Here is a 19007-nt window from a genome sequence, read left to right as displayed (position 1 = left end):
CTTACCAAGGACATCTGCAGCTATGTCACAGAACTAGACCAGCGATAGCCCTGGGATCAGAGCAGGATGGCTATGCCAACAACAGAGCAGTGCTTGGCCAAAGTACTCCTCCTTTGAGGCAAGGCTAATGATTCCAGTTATCAGTCAGGGCTAATTAGCTGGATCCAGCCCCATGGTAATGTGGCTGTAGTGTTTCTGGCAGCTGGGCCAGTAACTCTGCATGGCAGCATGCTTGGGGGTGCGCACGGCCTGTGCATAAGGAGCAGAAGGGTTTGTGAAATGGGGACACCTGAAGCTCTGTTGGAAGCTATGTATGTCCTACCCAGGGACTGGGCTTTTTGGAGAAAGAGACTGATGCTCCTGCAGAGCACAGCAGGACTGAGGCTCTCTAGCAGTGCTGTAGCAGAGGGTGCTTTCCCTCCCAAATTCCTGTCCCAGAGCCAGGAATTGCCTTTTCTTTCCCGGCTGGTGGCTGGGCCTCATTCCTCTTCTCATCTCTCCACCAGCAGGAGACACACACTGCTCCTCTGCTTCTCACATCAGAGAGATGCTTGAGGAAACACGCTGAGATGAAAGCCTTGGGCTGCTGCGCAAGGGGCATCGGGGCTCTCCGCGAGTGGCTGGCTCTGAAGGAGGGAGGCGGGGGGTCTGAGCCCAGAACAGAAGCTGTAGGAGAAGGGAGAGAGGGGGAAAATGTAAAATCTTTACCCGAGAAATTGGTCTTGCTCAGGCAGACATTGATGTGAGTTTTACTGGTGTTTTCAGTGAACTTCAGGAAGGCCTTTTGGCTTTCTGAATAAACAGCTGGCTCTTCATTGTAAACTACAGATCTAAAAAGTAATATTGAGACGTGTTGTCTGCGTGACACAGAAAAGTGAAAATATGACCACTTTCAAAGCAATAATGCTTATTTCTGCACTGAACGCTTCGCTCTGGTTAGGGGAGGATCTTCAGAGCACATTTGCATTTGTGTTTCTGTCTAAGCATTGTGGTTTTGCCTGCAAAGAGATTTTGTTCTCTTTTTGGCATCAATGCGCCAGTTTATTCAGCTTCAGGCAATTTTGTTGAGCTGCAGCACAGGTTTGACTGACTCTTCGTTCCTGCAGCATGGCTGTAAATCACTGTGAGATGCTACTAAAGGCACGTCAGCCATGCAGAGAGCAAGTTCTGTGTGGAGAGGGAGAGATGAGTTCCCTTTGATCAGCCTGGCCCTGAAATCTGAACATGGCTTCAGCTGGGAGGCCACAGCCATGTGAGGGTAGAAGTTCAGTTCCCTCCTTCCAGGGGATTGCTCATGTAGCTGCTTCACAAATGTTCAATGTTCACTTGTTAAAAATTTTAACCGCTGCAGTACTGCATAATTTGGGATTCCACCGGAGATCCTAAATGTCCTGTTAATTTATGTAAGAGTGAACTCAGTGCTGTTATGTTAACTTCGGAATGAAAGCATGAATGGAAACGTGAACCCTTGAGATCAGCTTGAGTCAGATGGGCAGTAAAAAGAGTATTTGATTTGTTCCAAGAGATTTTGTGAATTGGACTACACCTGGCACTGATGACATGATCCAAGACCTTATTAATTTTGCCAGTGAATTAAATAGCCAGTTTTAAATAAATGGGTGTCTAAAGAGGAAAAATTGCTTGATAAGTGATTGATACATAAGTGAACTAATTAGTAACTTAGTAGGGGTTTGACATGTTATCTTCTTGCATTTAGCAGGGGAAAGAAATAAGGCCAAATTCTCACATACTCTTCAATTCAGTTACAGTGCTTTCTCACTTAAGATCGCAGACAGTGCTTTTGTATGCTGGTTGTTTACTGTTTGCTTTCAGCCCGTCAGAACTCAGGTATATTTATTGTATTTTAGGAGGCAAGAAACATCACAGTGCTGAGGCAGAACTCTTGACAAATACTTGAACCGCAGTCCTAAGCTTCAAAACGTAACACATTGGAAAAACTAGTTTTCCTTTTCTCTTCTACAACTGGATGACTAGCAGAGCTGCAGAAAAGTCCAGCAGAGAGATTGTAGCTCTAGTCACATCCCACTGTTACCCTCCCTGTTGTCTTTCAAACAACTGGCCTTTGCAGTGGACCAGAAAGACAATAAGGACAGATGATGTGGAAATTTTTATTTGTGTGAGGAAATTAGGAAATGTCAAATGAATTTGATATTCAAATATAGTTGTCTGTCAAACAAGTCTGACTTGTGTATAGAGGCAGATATCTTCCCCTTTGTTCCAGCTCCACCTTCCCCTGCGATATGCAGGTCTCTGAATCTGCAACACTGTACCACGTGCTTCTACAGGCAGTGTCTAAACCCTAGCACTTAATACCTTAAAATTATCGACCTGCGCATAGTCTGTTCCCAATTTCCACAAGATGTGCATTCCTTAGTGATGTGTTTTTTTCCTTGATATACAACGTATTGACTTTCTTCCAGTTTGGTTCTAATTAGGTTGTTTGATAGCCAGGACTATTTAGCTTCAAGTACTTGAGCAGATGATTGGATTCTTTAACCTTTAAAGAATCCTATTTGTTCTCTTCAACAGCAGATTTAAATCTTTACTCTTTACGTAACCAAGAGATGTTTTTCTAAAAAAGCAGTCTGTGGAAAGCATTATTAATACTCACCAGCATGTGGTGAGGGCTTGGTTCTTTTAGATATCTGTAGATGCTTACATGATTTATATCACAAATTAAAGCATCAGTATTAGCCTTTAAGTTTTCAGCCTGTCATTTTAGAATGCCCAAAACAAATAAAAACAAGACAAGGAAACATTGAAGTGGGATAAGTTAGAGACCTATTTTATTTCTGTCTCAGCACATGTGAAGACTTGTTTTCAACCAAGGAATTAACTGCTTGCTTTAAGGTCCCCTGCATTTCTTCTTGGGCTTCTCACAAGAAGAGCTGTTGTGCTTGAGTGGTGTTAATAGGCCAGTGGCTCGATGTTGCTATCTGTGGCAGCATGTATTTTGCATTGTCTGCAGAGTCTTGACAGCATGCTGAGCTCCTGAAGGAATCCAACATACCCCTTCTGTGCTTGTCTGCAGGAGCTCAGAATGAAAGCAGGTATTTAGGACCTGCAAGACAAGCATCTGAAGCTCATCAGTCAGTCAGGTCTAGGTATTTTAATATATGGGAAGGAAATTAAATTAGAGATTGGGGGAAAAGATTTTTTTTTTTTTTTTTAGCAAAGTATTTCTACTCCTTTAGAGCAAAGGGAGTGGCTGTTTATTTTGCAATTCTGCTTTTTTCCTGGAAGAGAAGTACTTTGTGCATAGGGCTCACACTTGAGTGGAATCTTTGTCATGATAACTCATTAGTTCTTATCTAAAATCAAACTACTATACTTGATTTTACACGTGTGATGTCCTGCTCTTAATATTGTAATGTATGGTTTCATTGACCCCAGAGAGAGCAGGAGTGAGGAGGTGGGAAGAACGTAGTTGTGTGAGTGCCTCTGTGCACGTGTGGAGGGGGGAGCTCAGACAGAATTGGGGTGTTATCTTATTGCCTATGGGATGTATGGATCTGTTCCGGAGCTGGCTAGGAATATTTATTTATTTATGAAGAAACATCCTGGAAGACCAAACTCGGCCCCCTCAACAGGACTGGGAATGGGCTGGAGCCAGGCTTGAGGTAGGGAAAGATTTTGAAAACCAAACCTGACTTTGCTACTGATTTATGCAGAACTGAGGTGTCCTTGCTGTATCCCAGTGCTGGCACCATTGTGTGTAGGTACAGACTGCAGGTCTGTCTCTGTAGTCACTGGGAACTGCCAGTTGCTGTCCCAAGGACTTTCATATTGAAGGGCTTTTGCTGGAAAAATTTGCAAAGTAGTTGAAATGGCTGAGATGCCATTTGCCTCGGGTGCCAAGCAGCACAATGGTATGGTTTACATATTGGATCATCACTAAAAAGAGGGAGACATCTTTAATGAGCTTGTAACAATAATGTACCTCTGTTTTAGCACAAAAAAATTATAAACATTTATGTGAGGATATAGTACTAACAAAAGAGTCAATATGAGGAATTCCTATTGACAAAAAATTTCAGTTTAAAAGTTGCCCATAGTATTCCAAATACTACTCGCTATGTTGTACAGTGTTTAATAAGAAGTGGGGGGCTTTAAAGTATACTGAGAAGCAGAAACACTTCCTTACCTGTGTGTTATATGTAACAGTTTTGAATTCTAACTTGAGGGAAAACACCCCAAGTGGTTCTTGAAAGCAAGAACTTTGGCCTGCATTGCAGCCAGGAGGCACATGGAGTGGTAATATTTACACAGAATATTATTCAATATCCAGTTATGTAAAGTCTATTAATCAACTCTCAGTTCCTCCTCCACTGTTTCTGAACTGACCTGAACTCCTCCGTAGTCTGTGCTTAACTAGACTTGTTTGGGTCCCTTCCTTGGCTCTAGATTTCTAGCCATCCCTAAGCTGCTGAGCCCCCTTTTTGGCTGGAGTGCTGTTCTTGCTGACTTGTCACCTGAGGAGATTTGGGAAAGATTTCTGAAGTTTGCATTGTAAATGATGCTTTCCTCATGCTATGGCACTACCCGCCATAGTCCTATGTGTGACCGTAGAAGGACTATGCCTTGCAAGAAGCTAGAGGTGCAGGATGAGAACAGCACCCCAAGCAAGAGGCGGACACAACTGCTATGTCTCTGATCTTGGAAGAAATATGCTTGAGGTGCTCAAAACTTTCACAACTTCCTGAGGCAGATCTTCAGGAAAAAAAAAAAAAGGTAAGTTGGAAACTGAGACATGTAGGAGATGCGTGGCACCCAAGGGTGGGAGTTAGGGATGCCAAAGTCTCATTTTGGGTCTCAGACTGAAAAGCCATTTTCCTGTGTTCTGTCTGCAAAGCCTTGGAAGCACTGTGGTGCATGAAGCATCAAATCTGCTGAGTTAACTGTTGGAAGGTATACGGTAGACAAATCTTATAATATTCTTGCATGTTCTGTAGGGATATTAGTGTTGTTTTCCATGAGCTGTTCATCCAGTCAGCACTGCCATTTTGTCTGTTTGTTTTCTTCTGGTAAGTTGCTAAAAGAGGCTCAGAAGAAATGGCTGTTGTGGAGGGAGCAACACAGTGGATGGGAGAAACAAATCTGTTTAGCCATTCCTGTAAATGCCAATGAGTTCAGCTAGATAATACTTCAGTTTTTAATTCAGATATACTGTTATATGCTAGTTCCCTGAGCACTACTTGTACAAATTTTATCTGTCTTGGTAATAAAGCAGACAGTAAAATGGGTATTCTACTTGCTAAATTGCTACAACTGCTGCTGTAACAACTGAATTGCAGCAGGTACAAACAATGGTGCGTGCTGGCATGGCTACCCAAGCTTTATAACTCTCTCTGGCACAGAGGCAAAGTGCCAGAAAGCCAGTGGTTGCACCTAGTTCTACAGACTGTACATAAAATACCAGATACCCTCTTGTTATCTAAAATAGAAGTACAATAATGTAATTAAAAGGTTTATTGAAATTTGGCAGTGAAATCATCCAGGTTGGAAAACCTTTATATGCATAATTTTAAATGGAATCTGGATTGAGCCATGCTTCTCATGTGAATCTTGCAAATATCATCCTCCCCCTTGGTTAGCCCTTTGTGCTGCAAAACCTCAACATTAGAAACAAATCAAGGTAAGGAGGATCAGGACACAATTCCCAAGCCTGTCTTAATATAGGCAGATTGTTTAAGTCAATGTTCCTGACAGATGTGGATATTTCAAAGTTAATTGTCCAGCCAGGGGTGTCTACAGTCTTGCTGACAGCAGTAGGGTTGTGGAACAAGCAGCACTTTGTGAGGTTCTCTAGTCTTTTTTCCCCCCTCTGCAAAGAAAAGTTTGAGGTGACTTAAATTAATTGATTTTTCTTTCTTTTTTCTTTCTTTTTTTTTTTTTGTGAAAGTTTATTCTCTGAAAGATAATGTCTTGGTCATTATAGATCCAGGTTGAAGTTGCCAAATTTTAATTCCAATTTAATTAAATTTTTTCTGGAAGGGGAGGATGCGAGGTGAGAGAAATGAGTTTTCACTTGCAGCCGTTCAGCAGTTTCAGCCTTGGGCAGGAAGGGAAGCCCCGGGCTCCATTCCTGGCCCAGCCTCTAAATCTCTGTTTTTGTTCGGGAGCGATGGGAGGAGGATGCACTGTGGTGGGGCTTTCACACGAGGCGGGCACGAGGCCTGCTTTCCAGCAGAAAAAGCTGGCAGATGTCACGGCTGGCAGCGTTATGGCAGTGGCTTCAGTAAGGGGCAGCCCTGGCCCTCTGGACTGTTGCTCCTCTGGGCCACTCGAATATGCGGCCACTTAAGTATACATCTGCGTGTTTGACCAGAGGGTGACAAGATCCCTCTGCATGTGGCTGAGTGTGTGCGGGGGCTGGCGGACAAAGTTGGGTGTCTGCAGGAGAGGAGAGCTCTGAGGAGCAAGGAGACAGGGGGCCATGGTCAGAAAGGGGTCGTGTCCACCCGTGTCATTCCAAGCACGTGGGGTGGTTAGTGGAGGGAGGGGTAGCCTCATTTCTTCACAGCCCCACTGGCCTCCTCTCTTCCCTTTCTGTCTGAATGTGGCTGTTTCTGTTGTGTTATTTCAAGTGCATGTAGTATTCGTCATTTGGAGTGAATGAAAAGCTAAATTCAACCCCCCATTTTTTTTATTTCAGCAAGAAAAGAGAGTGTTGGTGGTTTGTTTTTTTTTTTCCCCACGGTGTTCATTTTTGTGGCTCGATACATGGCAATTTCTCCCCTGCTCTCCTTCTTTCACACACTTACTTGATGAACTTACAAAGTAATCCTCTGTACATAAATACGAAGCATTTGCAGCTCCACTTGCTTTCAGCTGGAGTGGCCCGCACCTCTGGAGTACCAGTGTGTAGGTATCCCAGGCTGTAGTGATTCTCAAATGATCAGTGAATGCATTGCACAGTGAGCCTTCACAGCTGTTCCTCAGTTTCCCTAGCCATAAAATTAAGATAAAGTCTCATAAAGGTGGAAAAGCATTTTTGACAGCTTTGGTTAGAAAGCACTGAAAAATGGCAGTGTTTCCTACCTTTATTTTTCGGCCTAACTAAATCAGATGGGCTTGTTTTCAAACTTACTGTTACCTAACTTTTTTTCCAGCCTTTTTTACACTTCTCAACCATTTTATTCTGAGCGTGGAGGAAGCAAGTATAACATCCTCTTTAAAGTACTTTCATAGCCTTATGAGAAATAATGTTGAAAACTATTAAAATGAAGGACACACGTTGTATACCCAACTGCCAGGTCAAGGCCAGAGCTACTGGAAACTTTAACATAAATATTAATATAGCAGGCACTTTAATTAGCTGTGCCCTTCAATCACTAGTTGTTTGGCCCCTTGGTCTCCATCCTGAGCCTTCATAGAGTAGGATGACCCCTGCTTGTCAAGTCAGATTTCATTCAATTTATCTAATTACTTTTGGGACCATTTTAATACATGCTCCACAGAGTGCTAAGATTGCCCAGCTCTGGCTCCATTCCTGGATTCAAATCTGTAATACAGGATGCAAAATGCACATCAGAACTTCATCTTAACATATGCACAGCCCACTTTAAACTGCAGCTCTTAATAGCGCTTCCTCACTTCCAGTCAATGGAAAGAGCTGGGAGCAACTGGACTACATTTTTCTCCTGTTAATGCTTTGTCTTTTTGTTTCTGTCTCCTTCCATCCAAGGCTGCTTTTGCTCTAGTGTTAACGGAAGGAGAACTGAAAAAATTGTCTGAGAGCATATGATTGAAATGTAACCTTTAGGGAGGTGCTGGTGCAAAAACACTTTTGTAAATCTGATCTTGCCACGTGGCAGTGATTCTCCAGTGGGTAAGCTGCAGTCACAGTCCCATTGGTAGTCTTTTCCAGCTTGTGGGTGCCTCACTGCTCTTAGTAGCAGTGCACATTTCGACTTAAGAGAAGAGTGTTATTTTTCTTACCTATCGTGCAAATTCCTTAGTAGTAGTCCACAGACCTCAAGCTCTCAACAAATCACATGTTAAGAGTCTGATCTCCTGTGAAGTTAAATACTAGGACCTTATGTAACCTTAAGATTTAAAACACAATTCTCTGGTGTTCTCAGGATGAAAACTGATTGATATAATATGCTGAGTTGTAACAGTACATCCAAACACCCCTGACTTTAATACAGTTGACAAACCCACCTTTGTCTATTTTCTAATCTTCCTCTTTACGCAAGGTTAGAGCTGTTTTTAAGACAGGCCTAGTGTGACCGAAGTAGTGGTGGGACGTGAAAGGGAGAGGTGAAGGTAGTGAAAAGGTAAATGATTCAGATTCACCACAAGGGTTAAAAAAAATAAACCTTGAGAGCAAAGGGTGATGTCTTGTGATATACAACATTTCTTTTTTAATCCAAAAGCTCTTGTTTCTAAAAATAACTAGTATTGGAAGGAGAACAATTTGCTTGCTATGAGGGGAAACAGGCCAGCTGCTTGACAGGACACGGCAATTCTAAACAGTCCTAATCAGGAGGGGAAGCAGAACATGCTACTCGGCTGAAGTTCAAGGGCAATTTAGAGAGGCAGAAAATAATACCTATTACTCCAAACAGAACACGCCTAAATTATAAGGGATTATACCATGAGTGCATGGGGGAAAAAAAAAATCCAGTAGAGTTACTGGGACCTGGCTATAAGTAGTTGGAAGTTCATAGCTTTTGTTCTGCATCTTTTTGTTTCATTTAAAGTTTCAAATGGTTCGTGTGAAATTTGAGGCTTTCATCTGCACTGGGAGGTATCCATTGGGATCCTGGGCTTGCTTGGACCAATGAAATCACCAAAGTCACTTCCTGCAGAGGTTTCTGCAACCTGTTACAGGCCTCTGTAATTAGTGAGGTTGGATGTCTTCACATCTCTGGGTATTATTATTGCAGTCATATTATTTATAGTTGTTGTGGTTTAAGCCCAGCCAGCAACAAAGCACCATGCAGCTGCTTGCTCACTCCTCCCCCCCCACTGGGATGGGGAGGAGAGTCAGAAGAAAAAGGTAAAACCTCATGGATTGAGATAAGAAGAGTTTAATAGGACAACACAAGGAGAGAAGAAATAATAATACCAATAATACTAAAAAAAAATATATAAAGCGAGTGATGCACAAATGCAATTGCTCACCACCCTGAACTCGATACTCAGCCTGTTGCCCACCCAAAATCCCTCCTCCTCTGGCCAGCTCCCCCAGTTTATATACTGAGCATGACATCAGTAGGGTATGGAATAGCTCCTTGGCTAGTTTGGGTCAGCTATCCTGGCTGTGCCCCCTCCCAGCTTCTTGTGAAAATTAACCCTATCACAGCTGACAACAGTAATTATTAAAACATTAGTGTTTCCCCTTATATTTATTGTTCCCTTCCTCTCCAAAAAGTTTTGCTTTTTTTGCCTCCTTCCCCCTCTTCTCCCAGTCCCCTGCCTCAGTTACACACATGCACAGAACATAACCCTAAATCTCTGCACTTATTTTCTTAACAGGATACAGTTATGGGGAATAGGTTATAGTTATTGGAAGTGGTTGAACATGCAGAAACTGAAGTTCAAATGGTACAAATTCCTGCAATTGAGGCACAGGCATCTGCAAGATGTATGAACTGTGATCTAAGAAACCTCTGGCTACAAAGCCAGTTCACATCTCTCTTAAACATGGTATTAGTTCAGGTTTGTTTTGATAATTTATATTACTTTAATGCTTTTTTTTTTAATGTGTTAGTGGAGTAGAAGAAACTGAGAGTAACATCAAGGGAGGAGTCTATAAACTGTCTTCAGGAGTCTTTTTCAATTCCTAGTTACACAGGATGTGTTTCTGCTGTGATGCTGCCATTTTTATGTTGTGATATTTAGGTTGCTTTCATAAGTACAAGTATTTTTATATGCATTTACTAAATACAGTGCACAGAAGATACTTGAATGTATGCATATTTTTGCATGAACTTAATTACTGGATAGATAGATCATCTTTTCTTCAGCTGAAATTTCTTGAGATATGTAAGAATTGAGTGAAGTTGGTCAAGTGTTCTTTTAAATGAAAAGAGTGGTTTCCTATAGGTCTGGTTAAACAAAACCAGCACTGTTTTCTGTGGGGAAAAAAAGCGTTGGCTTTTTTAAAATTCAACAGACTGAGAACTTTTTTTTCTCCAAAAACCTAGAAATATTGCTCTGTTGTCTTATGAGGTACCTGAACTTCTGTGTTGTCCTCCTCTGTAAGTCAGTGCCTCCTCTCTTGTCTGCAACTCTTGATGTACTGTGGTGTGAGAGTCTCCGAGTGGAATGTGCTGTCAGCCCAGTTAACAGGGAAGACCACAGAAAACAGACTTATCAGGGACTCCAGTACACAAAAGATTAAGGGGACAAGGAAGTATTTGAATTGATCACTGAGGCAATGTTTCCACACCACCTCTTTTAAGTTTGCAAGTGTTAATTTTCAGCCTACCACTGAGAATATTTTCTGAAAGATGGAAACTGATTGTTTAAATGCCCAATGATAGACTCATTTATGCTCCTACCAGAGCTGTGGTGGAACCTTTGGACCTTACTGAGAAGCACGTTTGGTAGGGTCTGATTCAGTTTATTTAGCAGGAGGTAGATCAGGCCCTTAATTAAAAGCTTTGAGCCTTTTCAGTGCTATGGAGACCAGTTGCCTGTAAAGAGCTTGCAATTACGTCACAAATGCATCCCGCACAAAGGCGAGCTTTGCCTTTACTTCAAAGCCGCAAGTGAGACCATCAAATTCCAGGCACAAAAAGTTAAAAAATTATCCATCCTTCTTTGCCATTTCATGGAGCGCTGCTAATACGGTGGAACGGGCATGGGGAGACTTCCCTGTGCCAACTTGAACAAAAAGGTTTTGGCTGCCTTTCAGGCTGAAAATAGTAGGTGCTTACATTTTTAATCACAGAATGAGCAAGAGCTCACGTACACACATATACACATGCACACAACACACACACACTCTGACGTGTGAATGCGGGTCTGGAGGTTTGTTGTTGACAGCAGGAACACATTCAACAGTGGCTGTCTGATTAAACAAAAGTAGGCTACAGCATGGCAAACAAATTGTGCTCTGAGTTTCTGATCTATCAGCAGCCTTGCCAAAATGCCAGCTAGCTGAAAAGGAGATTTCATTGTTTCTAATGAAACATGCTGTGCTTGCTTGTCTAGTGCGTGCTTTAGGAAGCAAATGCAACTGGACCCCTTTCATTTGCACTGTTCCCTCTGCACTGCTGCCGCTGCTGCCTCCTCCTCCTCACACGTTAAACAATGGCATTAGATGCTTTCCCAGCAGCTTTATGTATAGTTTAATCTTTAAGTGTGGGGAAGTAACTGTTCTATCCTACAGCTAAGATGTGCTGATTTCTGTCTAATTTGTGGTTACAAAAATGCTAATTTCTTGGGAAGGGAGAAATCTAAAAAGAAGCATTGTGTCCTCCTAAGTAGCCTGCATTATTATCTTAAAAACAGTTCCTTGCACACATAGACATAAATCTACGTGTATGGGCTTACTGTCTTAAGATTCCTGACTAGTATAGGATGAGCACTGTAGATCAGTGTGTACAGCTCACTGCAAAGAGACCTGTTGTAGACCAAGACTCTTATGCTTAATACAGTAGATAAGAATCACTTCAATTAACAAGATTCTCATTTAACTGTGGAGTATATCAGATATCATAGAAAAGGCATGATCAGATCTCTCTGCGGCCTCCAGGCTCAGACGACTCATTTCTAAACCCTGAAAATTCTAGATGGGGAAGTAGATAAGAAGTAAGCATGCATGAACAGTAGCTGATAACAGAAGATCTTGTAAGCAGAGTCTGTCCCTATATGTGGTGAACAACCAACATTTGGGGGATGATTGCATTGGGTTTGCGTGGCAAGGTTTTAGTAGCGGGGGGGCTACAGCGGTGGCTTCTGTGAGAAGCTGCTAAAAGCTTCCCCAATGTCTGATAGAGCCAATGCCAGCCGGCTCCAAGATGGACCCGCTGCTGGCCAAGGCTGAGCCCATCAGCGACGGTGGTAAAACATCTATGATAACATTCTTAAGAAGGGGGAAAAAAACCTGCGCAACTGCAGCCGGAGAGAGGAGTGAGAATATGTGAGAGAAACAACCCTGCAGACCCCCAGGTCAGTGAAGAAGGAGGGGGAGGAGGTGCTCCAGGCACTGGAGCAAAAGATTCCCCTGCAGCCTGTGATGAAGACCATGGTGAGGCAGGCTGTCCCCCTGCAGTCCATGGAGGTCCACAGTGGAGCATGTATCCACCTGCAGCCCGTGGAGGACCCCACGCTGGAGCAGGTGGATGCCTGAAGGAGGCTGTGACCCTGTGGGAAGCCTGCGCTGGAGCAGGCTCCTGGCAGGACCCATGGATAGTGGAACCCAAGCTGGAGCAGGTTTTCTGGCAGGACTTGTGACCCTGTGGGGGACCCATGCTGGAGCAGTCTGTTCCTGAAGGACTGCAGCCTGTGGAACGGACCCATGCTGGAGCAGCTCGTGAAGAACTGTACCCTTAGGGAAGGGCTCATGTTGGAGAAGTTCATGGAGGACTCTCTCCTGTGGGAGGGACGCCACACTGGAGCAGGGGAAGAGCATGAGGAGTCCTGGCCCATTGAGGAGGAAGGATTGACAGAGACAATGTGTGATGAACTGATCGTAACCCCCATTCCCTGTCGCCCTGTGCTGCTGTGGGGGGTAGGTAGAGAAACATTGGGAGTGAAGCTGTGCCCGGGAAGAAGGGAGGGGTGGTGGGAAGGTGTTTTTACAATTTGGTTTTATTTCTCATTATCCTACTTTGATTTGATTGGTAATAAACGAAACTAATTTCCCCAAGTTGAGTCTGTTTTGCCCATGATGGTAATTGGTGAGTGATCTGCCTGTCCTTATCTTGACCCATGAGACTTTTGTTATATTCTCTCTCCCCTGTCTAGTTGGGGAGGAGAGTGATAGAGTGGCTTTGGTGGGCACCTGGCATCCAGCCAGGGTCAACCTACCACAATGATCAACAGTGACTAGAGAAGGATAGCAAGAACTTTCAGAGGTTTATAAACTGTGATCTGTGTGGAAAGCCTGGAAGAACTGAGGCTGTCTAATCTAGAAAAAATGAGTAACAGGTTTCAGGTAGGTTTAACATGGTATAAGTGTGGAGGGGAAGGACCAGCACATGTCTGTGTCTGCTGCAGCAGCGTGGCTAAAGCACAGCAAGGATTTTTTGTACTAGACATTAAAGCTATTTTTCAAGTGATGAGATAATCAAGTATTGGAATGGATTCTGTGCGGTCCCTGTCACTGGAGGTTTTAAGAACAGCTTTAGAGTCCCATAGAGAAATGAACTGATCATGCTGGAACAGAGGAAAGGGTCTGGACTAAGTGTCCTCTTAAGAAGCTCCTGGCTGGGAATGGGGCTGTAATTTATACCTGGTGTTCATGTGATTACCACTGCTGTTGCTACTACAGCAAAAGGAACAGAGTCAATCAGCTTTCCTGATTGTACCACACATGTGTTTCCAAGTCAAAGAGCATCTTTAACACTTTCCTTCAGAAGAATAACAAATGCTGCTCAAAGTGACAGCCTGTGGCAGATGGTTGGTTTCAAGAGGTGACTGCAGCAAAGATCAATCTATGTCTTTACTGGAGGGGCTTTAAGAATTGCAAACAAATCAATTGCTCATAAATGTTAGTGATGTGGAAAATGTACATATTCAGGGGGTCACCTTTTAGAAGTGTTTTCATCCAGCAGATGGGCATCTTTTTAAGAAACCTTCTGGTGCCTAGCTAAATTCACAGTAATAGCAAAATACAGCACTTCTCTAGCTAGCTACTCACTTTTGTGGCTGATTCTGGCTTCAGCTGATGCTGTCGAAGAGTTTTCCTGTTGTTTGTGATATGACCAGGTAGACCTTACAAGGATATTTTTAAAGCAGTATGCTATTTTGTCAAATGAAGTATATTCAGAAGTGTTTTAGTTTTAATAAGGTTGGAGAGAGGAAAACTTTTACTTTTTTTCTAGTGTTTTACCATTGTGTAATGAAGCCACTGGCCTGAGATATGAGAGACCATTTATGGGGAACGAGCTGCTTAGAGACATGAACTTGGCTTAGCAACCTTACAAGCCTGTGCCCTAAGCAAGTATCTTTGGGGTTTTCCTCTGGCTGAGAAAGCACATCAAAATACTTTCTGTTTCCGCAAAAGACTGTTAGGTTTTAATTTTTTTCTATTGAGGAGGGGGTGGGGGGAAAAAATAGCTTGAAAATTATTGCAAAAGAGAGGGACATTTTCTGCTTAGCAATTTGTGAAGTACCTGAGGCACTCGCTACTTTCCCATGATGCTGTATTGCATTGTTCCCTATGCTTTGTTAGTGTGTTTCTTTGTCCTTTTCCTTTACCCACGACTGGATAGAGATGGTGTTTTAACCTTCAGGGTTGTGCAAGATATATAAAGTTACTGTTACTCTCTTCACAGTTTGCAGGTCAGGTAGACTCTCCTGGCTGATAACTATATGTAACGTAAATTAGCATTTTGCTGTAAGGAGAAGCTGATCATGCTTTTTATTTCTCTAGTAATTAATATTAGACCGTTGGCCCATCTTAAACCTAAATCTTAACCCTTTTCTAGACTCTCCCATTTCTACCCTCTAGCCCCTGCTTTTCTATTACTGTTCTTGGATTATAAACTCTTTAGGGTTCTCTTGTTTATGCAGTAGGTGTGATGACCCACTGGTTCACAGCAGGATTATATCAGCTTCTATATTGCAACTTGGCTCAAAGCTTGTGGGGATGGGAAAAGGACAGGGCTCCTCGTCTGCCCTCACCTCCCATCCTGCATGTGACATGTAGCAGGCTGTCAGAGTACCTATTTCTAATGCTTCTGTGGCTGAACTGAATTGTAGTCAGGACTACATACTCCACGACATACTTCTATTAACACATCATAGACTCATGTTTAATATAGCTGCTTCTGTCTTTAAGAGATACTCAGTGGCTGTATGATTGGGATGTCGTTGTGGCCCCTGCCACAGCTCAACAGTATACCTGAAACTGGAGGTTTTAAACTCCCTCGTGAGAGCTTTGAGCCCTACCCTTCTGCCTATATCAAGCAGAAATGTATCTGCTTCTTACCTTTATTCCCTGCTGATTTTGTTTCTAAGCTGTGGCTGTTTTGGAAAACAGAAACCTCTTTGAAATGTAGAATGCCCAGACATTATAGATTATAGTTTTTTTTGTGTAAAACTATTCAACAGTGTTGTAACTTGGGATCCTGAATAATATTCCTTCATTTATGGGTCTAGAGAGCTGGTGTTCCACACTGTTGTAGTGTACTGTCACAGGAAGGGTTTTATTATTTATTGAATTTCTTTCTTACTGAATAAACATTAAAATCCAGCAAAGGAAGTATTACCGTAGAGATAGGCAAGTGATGTTCACAATAAATGTGTTGCCTGCAGGTCACCATTCAGGTCACCATTTTAATGTTAGTTTTTTCCTGACTTTAAGAATAAAAGATTATTTCAAGAAGCTTTTAAATTCATTTTCTTCATTTCTTTCTCTTATCACGTAAGACTAGTCTACACACAAGCTGATACCAAGAGCATTAAAAGTATTTTGGTGTTAAGTCTGCTTATAGATTGATCTTTCCTCTTAGCTTTGAAGTCTTGCCTATACAAAGAAAATTACTGCTGATGGCCTGTGAGCAATGTATGCAGTTGAGCTGATAATGAACATAACTTGTCTGCAAGTGTCAACCAGGATGAATCATCTTCTACTCCTTACAGGAATTGTGGCTGAAATACAGTTAAAACCAGAGATTTCTTAGTACAGGCTTTACAAGCTTTGTTTTCTCACTGCAGACATTTGAGGATAGTCTGCTTTTCCCATGAGTGCTTGCCTTCTACCTCCTCTCATGCTGTTTGGGAAGTGTAATGGTCTCCAAAGCCCTTGGGTCTTTCCAGTGCTGCAAACACCACTATGCAGGCTGGGGTGGGAGGTGATGTTTCTGGCTGTGCAGGCAGACATCCCACAGCTGGTAAGAACCATGTCCCCTTGAGACTGCACGCACGTTGCTCGGGTGATCCATTTTCTAAGGTTGCTCTGGCAGCCCAGGTATGCATGAACAAAAAAATACAGTTCTTTCTCGTTATACATATTTGGTTGCCATGGTAACCAGAGAATAATTCATTTGAAATGCAACTGGATAGGATAATTGATATATTTTGAGGAATGCCTACAGGCAATAATAGGGATTTGTCTGCCACCAAGTGTTCCAGGCTTCAGAAAACATAAGGTTAGGCTCTGAAACAGGAACAAGTGTGTTTACAACTCTGGATGTAAAGGTAATGCTGTCCTTCCTCGTGCCTGTGAGGGATCCTTGATGGACTTCTCTGCAACTTCAGTACAGATCAAACTGCATCTATGATTTCTTTTGAATATTTATTTTAGGCAATCCAAAGAGTTTAGAAAACCTCTGAAGTAATGACTTCCCACTGTTGTTATGTTTCTTTGTTCTATGAATGAAATGCCTTGCAGCGATGTTGGAGGCTCCTGTACAGGAAATTCTCATTGACACTGATGACCCATTATTATAGATACTAATGACTGACTATCAGGCATTAGGGGCCCTTGTTGATAAGCTGGCTCAGTGTACTCCAGTCTCCACAGAGAGTTTATGAATCTTGATCATCCAGTACCTGACATTTACTTAAACTGCCTCATGTTTTCAACGCCTCATTAGCTTTCCTCCAACCCCTGTGCAGGACACAGTGTAAGACCTACTTCCCAGTGAATGAGAGGTTAAAATCTGATCTGCTTTCATCTCCTTCTGCACAGAGGCTGACAGGAAGGGGTGTAAGAATGGCATGGGAAAACAGATGGGGAGAGTGCCTGTGGGAAGACTGAACAGATGACCCCAGGGTCCTGAGACTCTCTGGGTACATACAGCTCTATCTGACTTCATAGCTAGCTAATTTTCTTTTAACACTAACCTCTTGAAAGCAATGTTTTTCCTACTGAGCTGTTCCCCAGTGACTTTGTTCTCTCACCTGACTGAGAGTCTGTCCCTCCATGACTGGTGTGAGACCTCTTGCTGGACAGCATAGGAATGTCTTGTGGCTTCTCCCAGTAGTTTCTTCTGCGCCCAAATAATAAATAAAGCTGGCATCTAACTTAAATGAGGAATGTTCAGCCTGGTTTTAAGTCTGTTTATATTAATTCATCAGAAGCTTGACAGTTTAATAACACTTCTGGGATATAATATCAATTATCCCCGACATTTTATTAATTTCACCTTTTTCATTCTTGAAACAGAATCTGATACCAGGAAAATCCTCCATTCATTTTAAACTAGCTCTGAATCAGGTAGAGCTCAGAAAGATATCTGTATGCCTGGAGAGGGAAACTATAACTTCTCAGAGTTTCCCAGGAATATAAATTCCAGTGGCAATAGATCACAAGGTCAATATGATTAGGAAAAGAAAATATTTACTTTATTAAAGCAAGGCACCAAATGGTGTCTGCTTTCACCTTGAGGACCCTAGAAGGAAAATGTTTCCAGAAAAAGAAAAGTTAGAGCCCTAATGAAAGCAGAAATACTTTTCATTCCCTCAAGACACTGTTTATTGTGTTAGTATACAATCCATCAACAGCAGTAAATAGACTCAATAAATAAGGTAGTCGTCTAACATACTTGGAGATTTTGTGCTAAGGGAAATATGATTCTCTTTCTAGCACAAGACAAGATCTTTCTTTAGGCACAGAGGACAGACTGTATGGATAATGTGTGTTCTTGAATCCTTATAATAAAATTTGCAACTGGTCAGCCTTTGAAAATCTTTCTGAATTTATCTGTGCAGGGCTGCTATGCGAGCCTGAAAACTTGTAGAATTCACAAGTAACTTTTCAAGCCATACCAATAGGTTATATTCATTCCTTTATCAGGGAAAATATCCACTTCACTCTGGTTGAACAATGAGTTTATCAGTAAACAATAGTAATAAAAAAAAAAAAGTATCTCAATTGAGGGATTCTAATACCAGAAAAATCTCCCAGACTAGTACAGAAGTAATAAAAATGAATAAATAATCTAACCAGTCTGAAAACAGAAGGGCTTATTGTGCAGATTAATTTTTTAAATTTGTTTATTTTTGCTCACATTTTCCCTTCCCCATCAGTCAGCCAGCTTTCAATAAAGAAAGGAATAAGGGAGCAGTGGAACTACTACTACTAATAAAAAAATCATGGCTTGATCTAGGCACTATTAAAATAATCAAAGAGAAGGTAACTCAATGATTGTGTATACATATTTTTGCTAGGAAAAGATGTCTGGAGCTTTTCAACTTTGCTGATGCAAGTAACAAGATCCAGTGGCTGGAAGTTGAAGTTAAACAGATTCAGCATTTAAATTAGAAGTGCTTCTTTAGCTGGGAAGGTAACAAAATAGTTGAACTGCTGTCCAAAGGAAGTCTGGAGTCACCAAGCTTTACTATTTTTAAATTGGAGTACACAGGCTTTAATTCAGGTTCTGGCAGACATCCTACAGCCTCCCTGCATGGATGTGACCTGAATACCTGCACGGGCAAAGTTGTCCACTCTGGCCTGAGGGTCTCTGAAATTGTTTCTGGCACTCTGAGAAGGAGATGAGGAGGAAGAACCATCTGCATTTCTCACAACATTCATCAATGCTTGTAGCTTTTTACAGTACAACTATCATCAAATCTCATCATTCAGACTTTCACACATTGCTTGCCTAGGTCTGGAGAAAGGGAAAGGAGATCAGCTTGCTCTTGCTCTTCCTCCTTATGTGCAATTGGCTTGGATATACTCTGGAGCGAAGTTCCTTTATTTGTTTGAATTATTAGAGATTGCCTGGACTCTGGTGAGCGCTTATACAGTAGATGGTGGCAGTGGGGCCTCACGGCTGCCTGCCTTGTCTTGTTCACATGTTCAGGGTCATGCCAAGTGTCAGACTTAGGGAATTTTTCCATAAGCTGGATTATGT

This window comes from Haliaeetus leucocephalus, unplaced genomic scaffold, assembly GCF_000737465.1.
Source record: "Haliaeetus leucocephalus isolate CR32 unplaced genomic scaffold, Haliaeetus_leucocephalus-4.0 Scaffold932, whole genome shotgun sequence".
NCBI classification, from domain to species: domain Eukaryota; kingdom Metazoa; phylum Chordata; class Aves; order Accipitriformes; family Accipitridae; genus Haliaeetus; species Haliaeetus leucocephalus.
Note: the sequence above shows the minus strand (reverse complement) of the source record.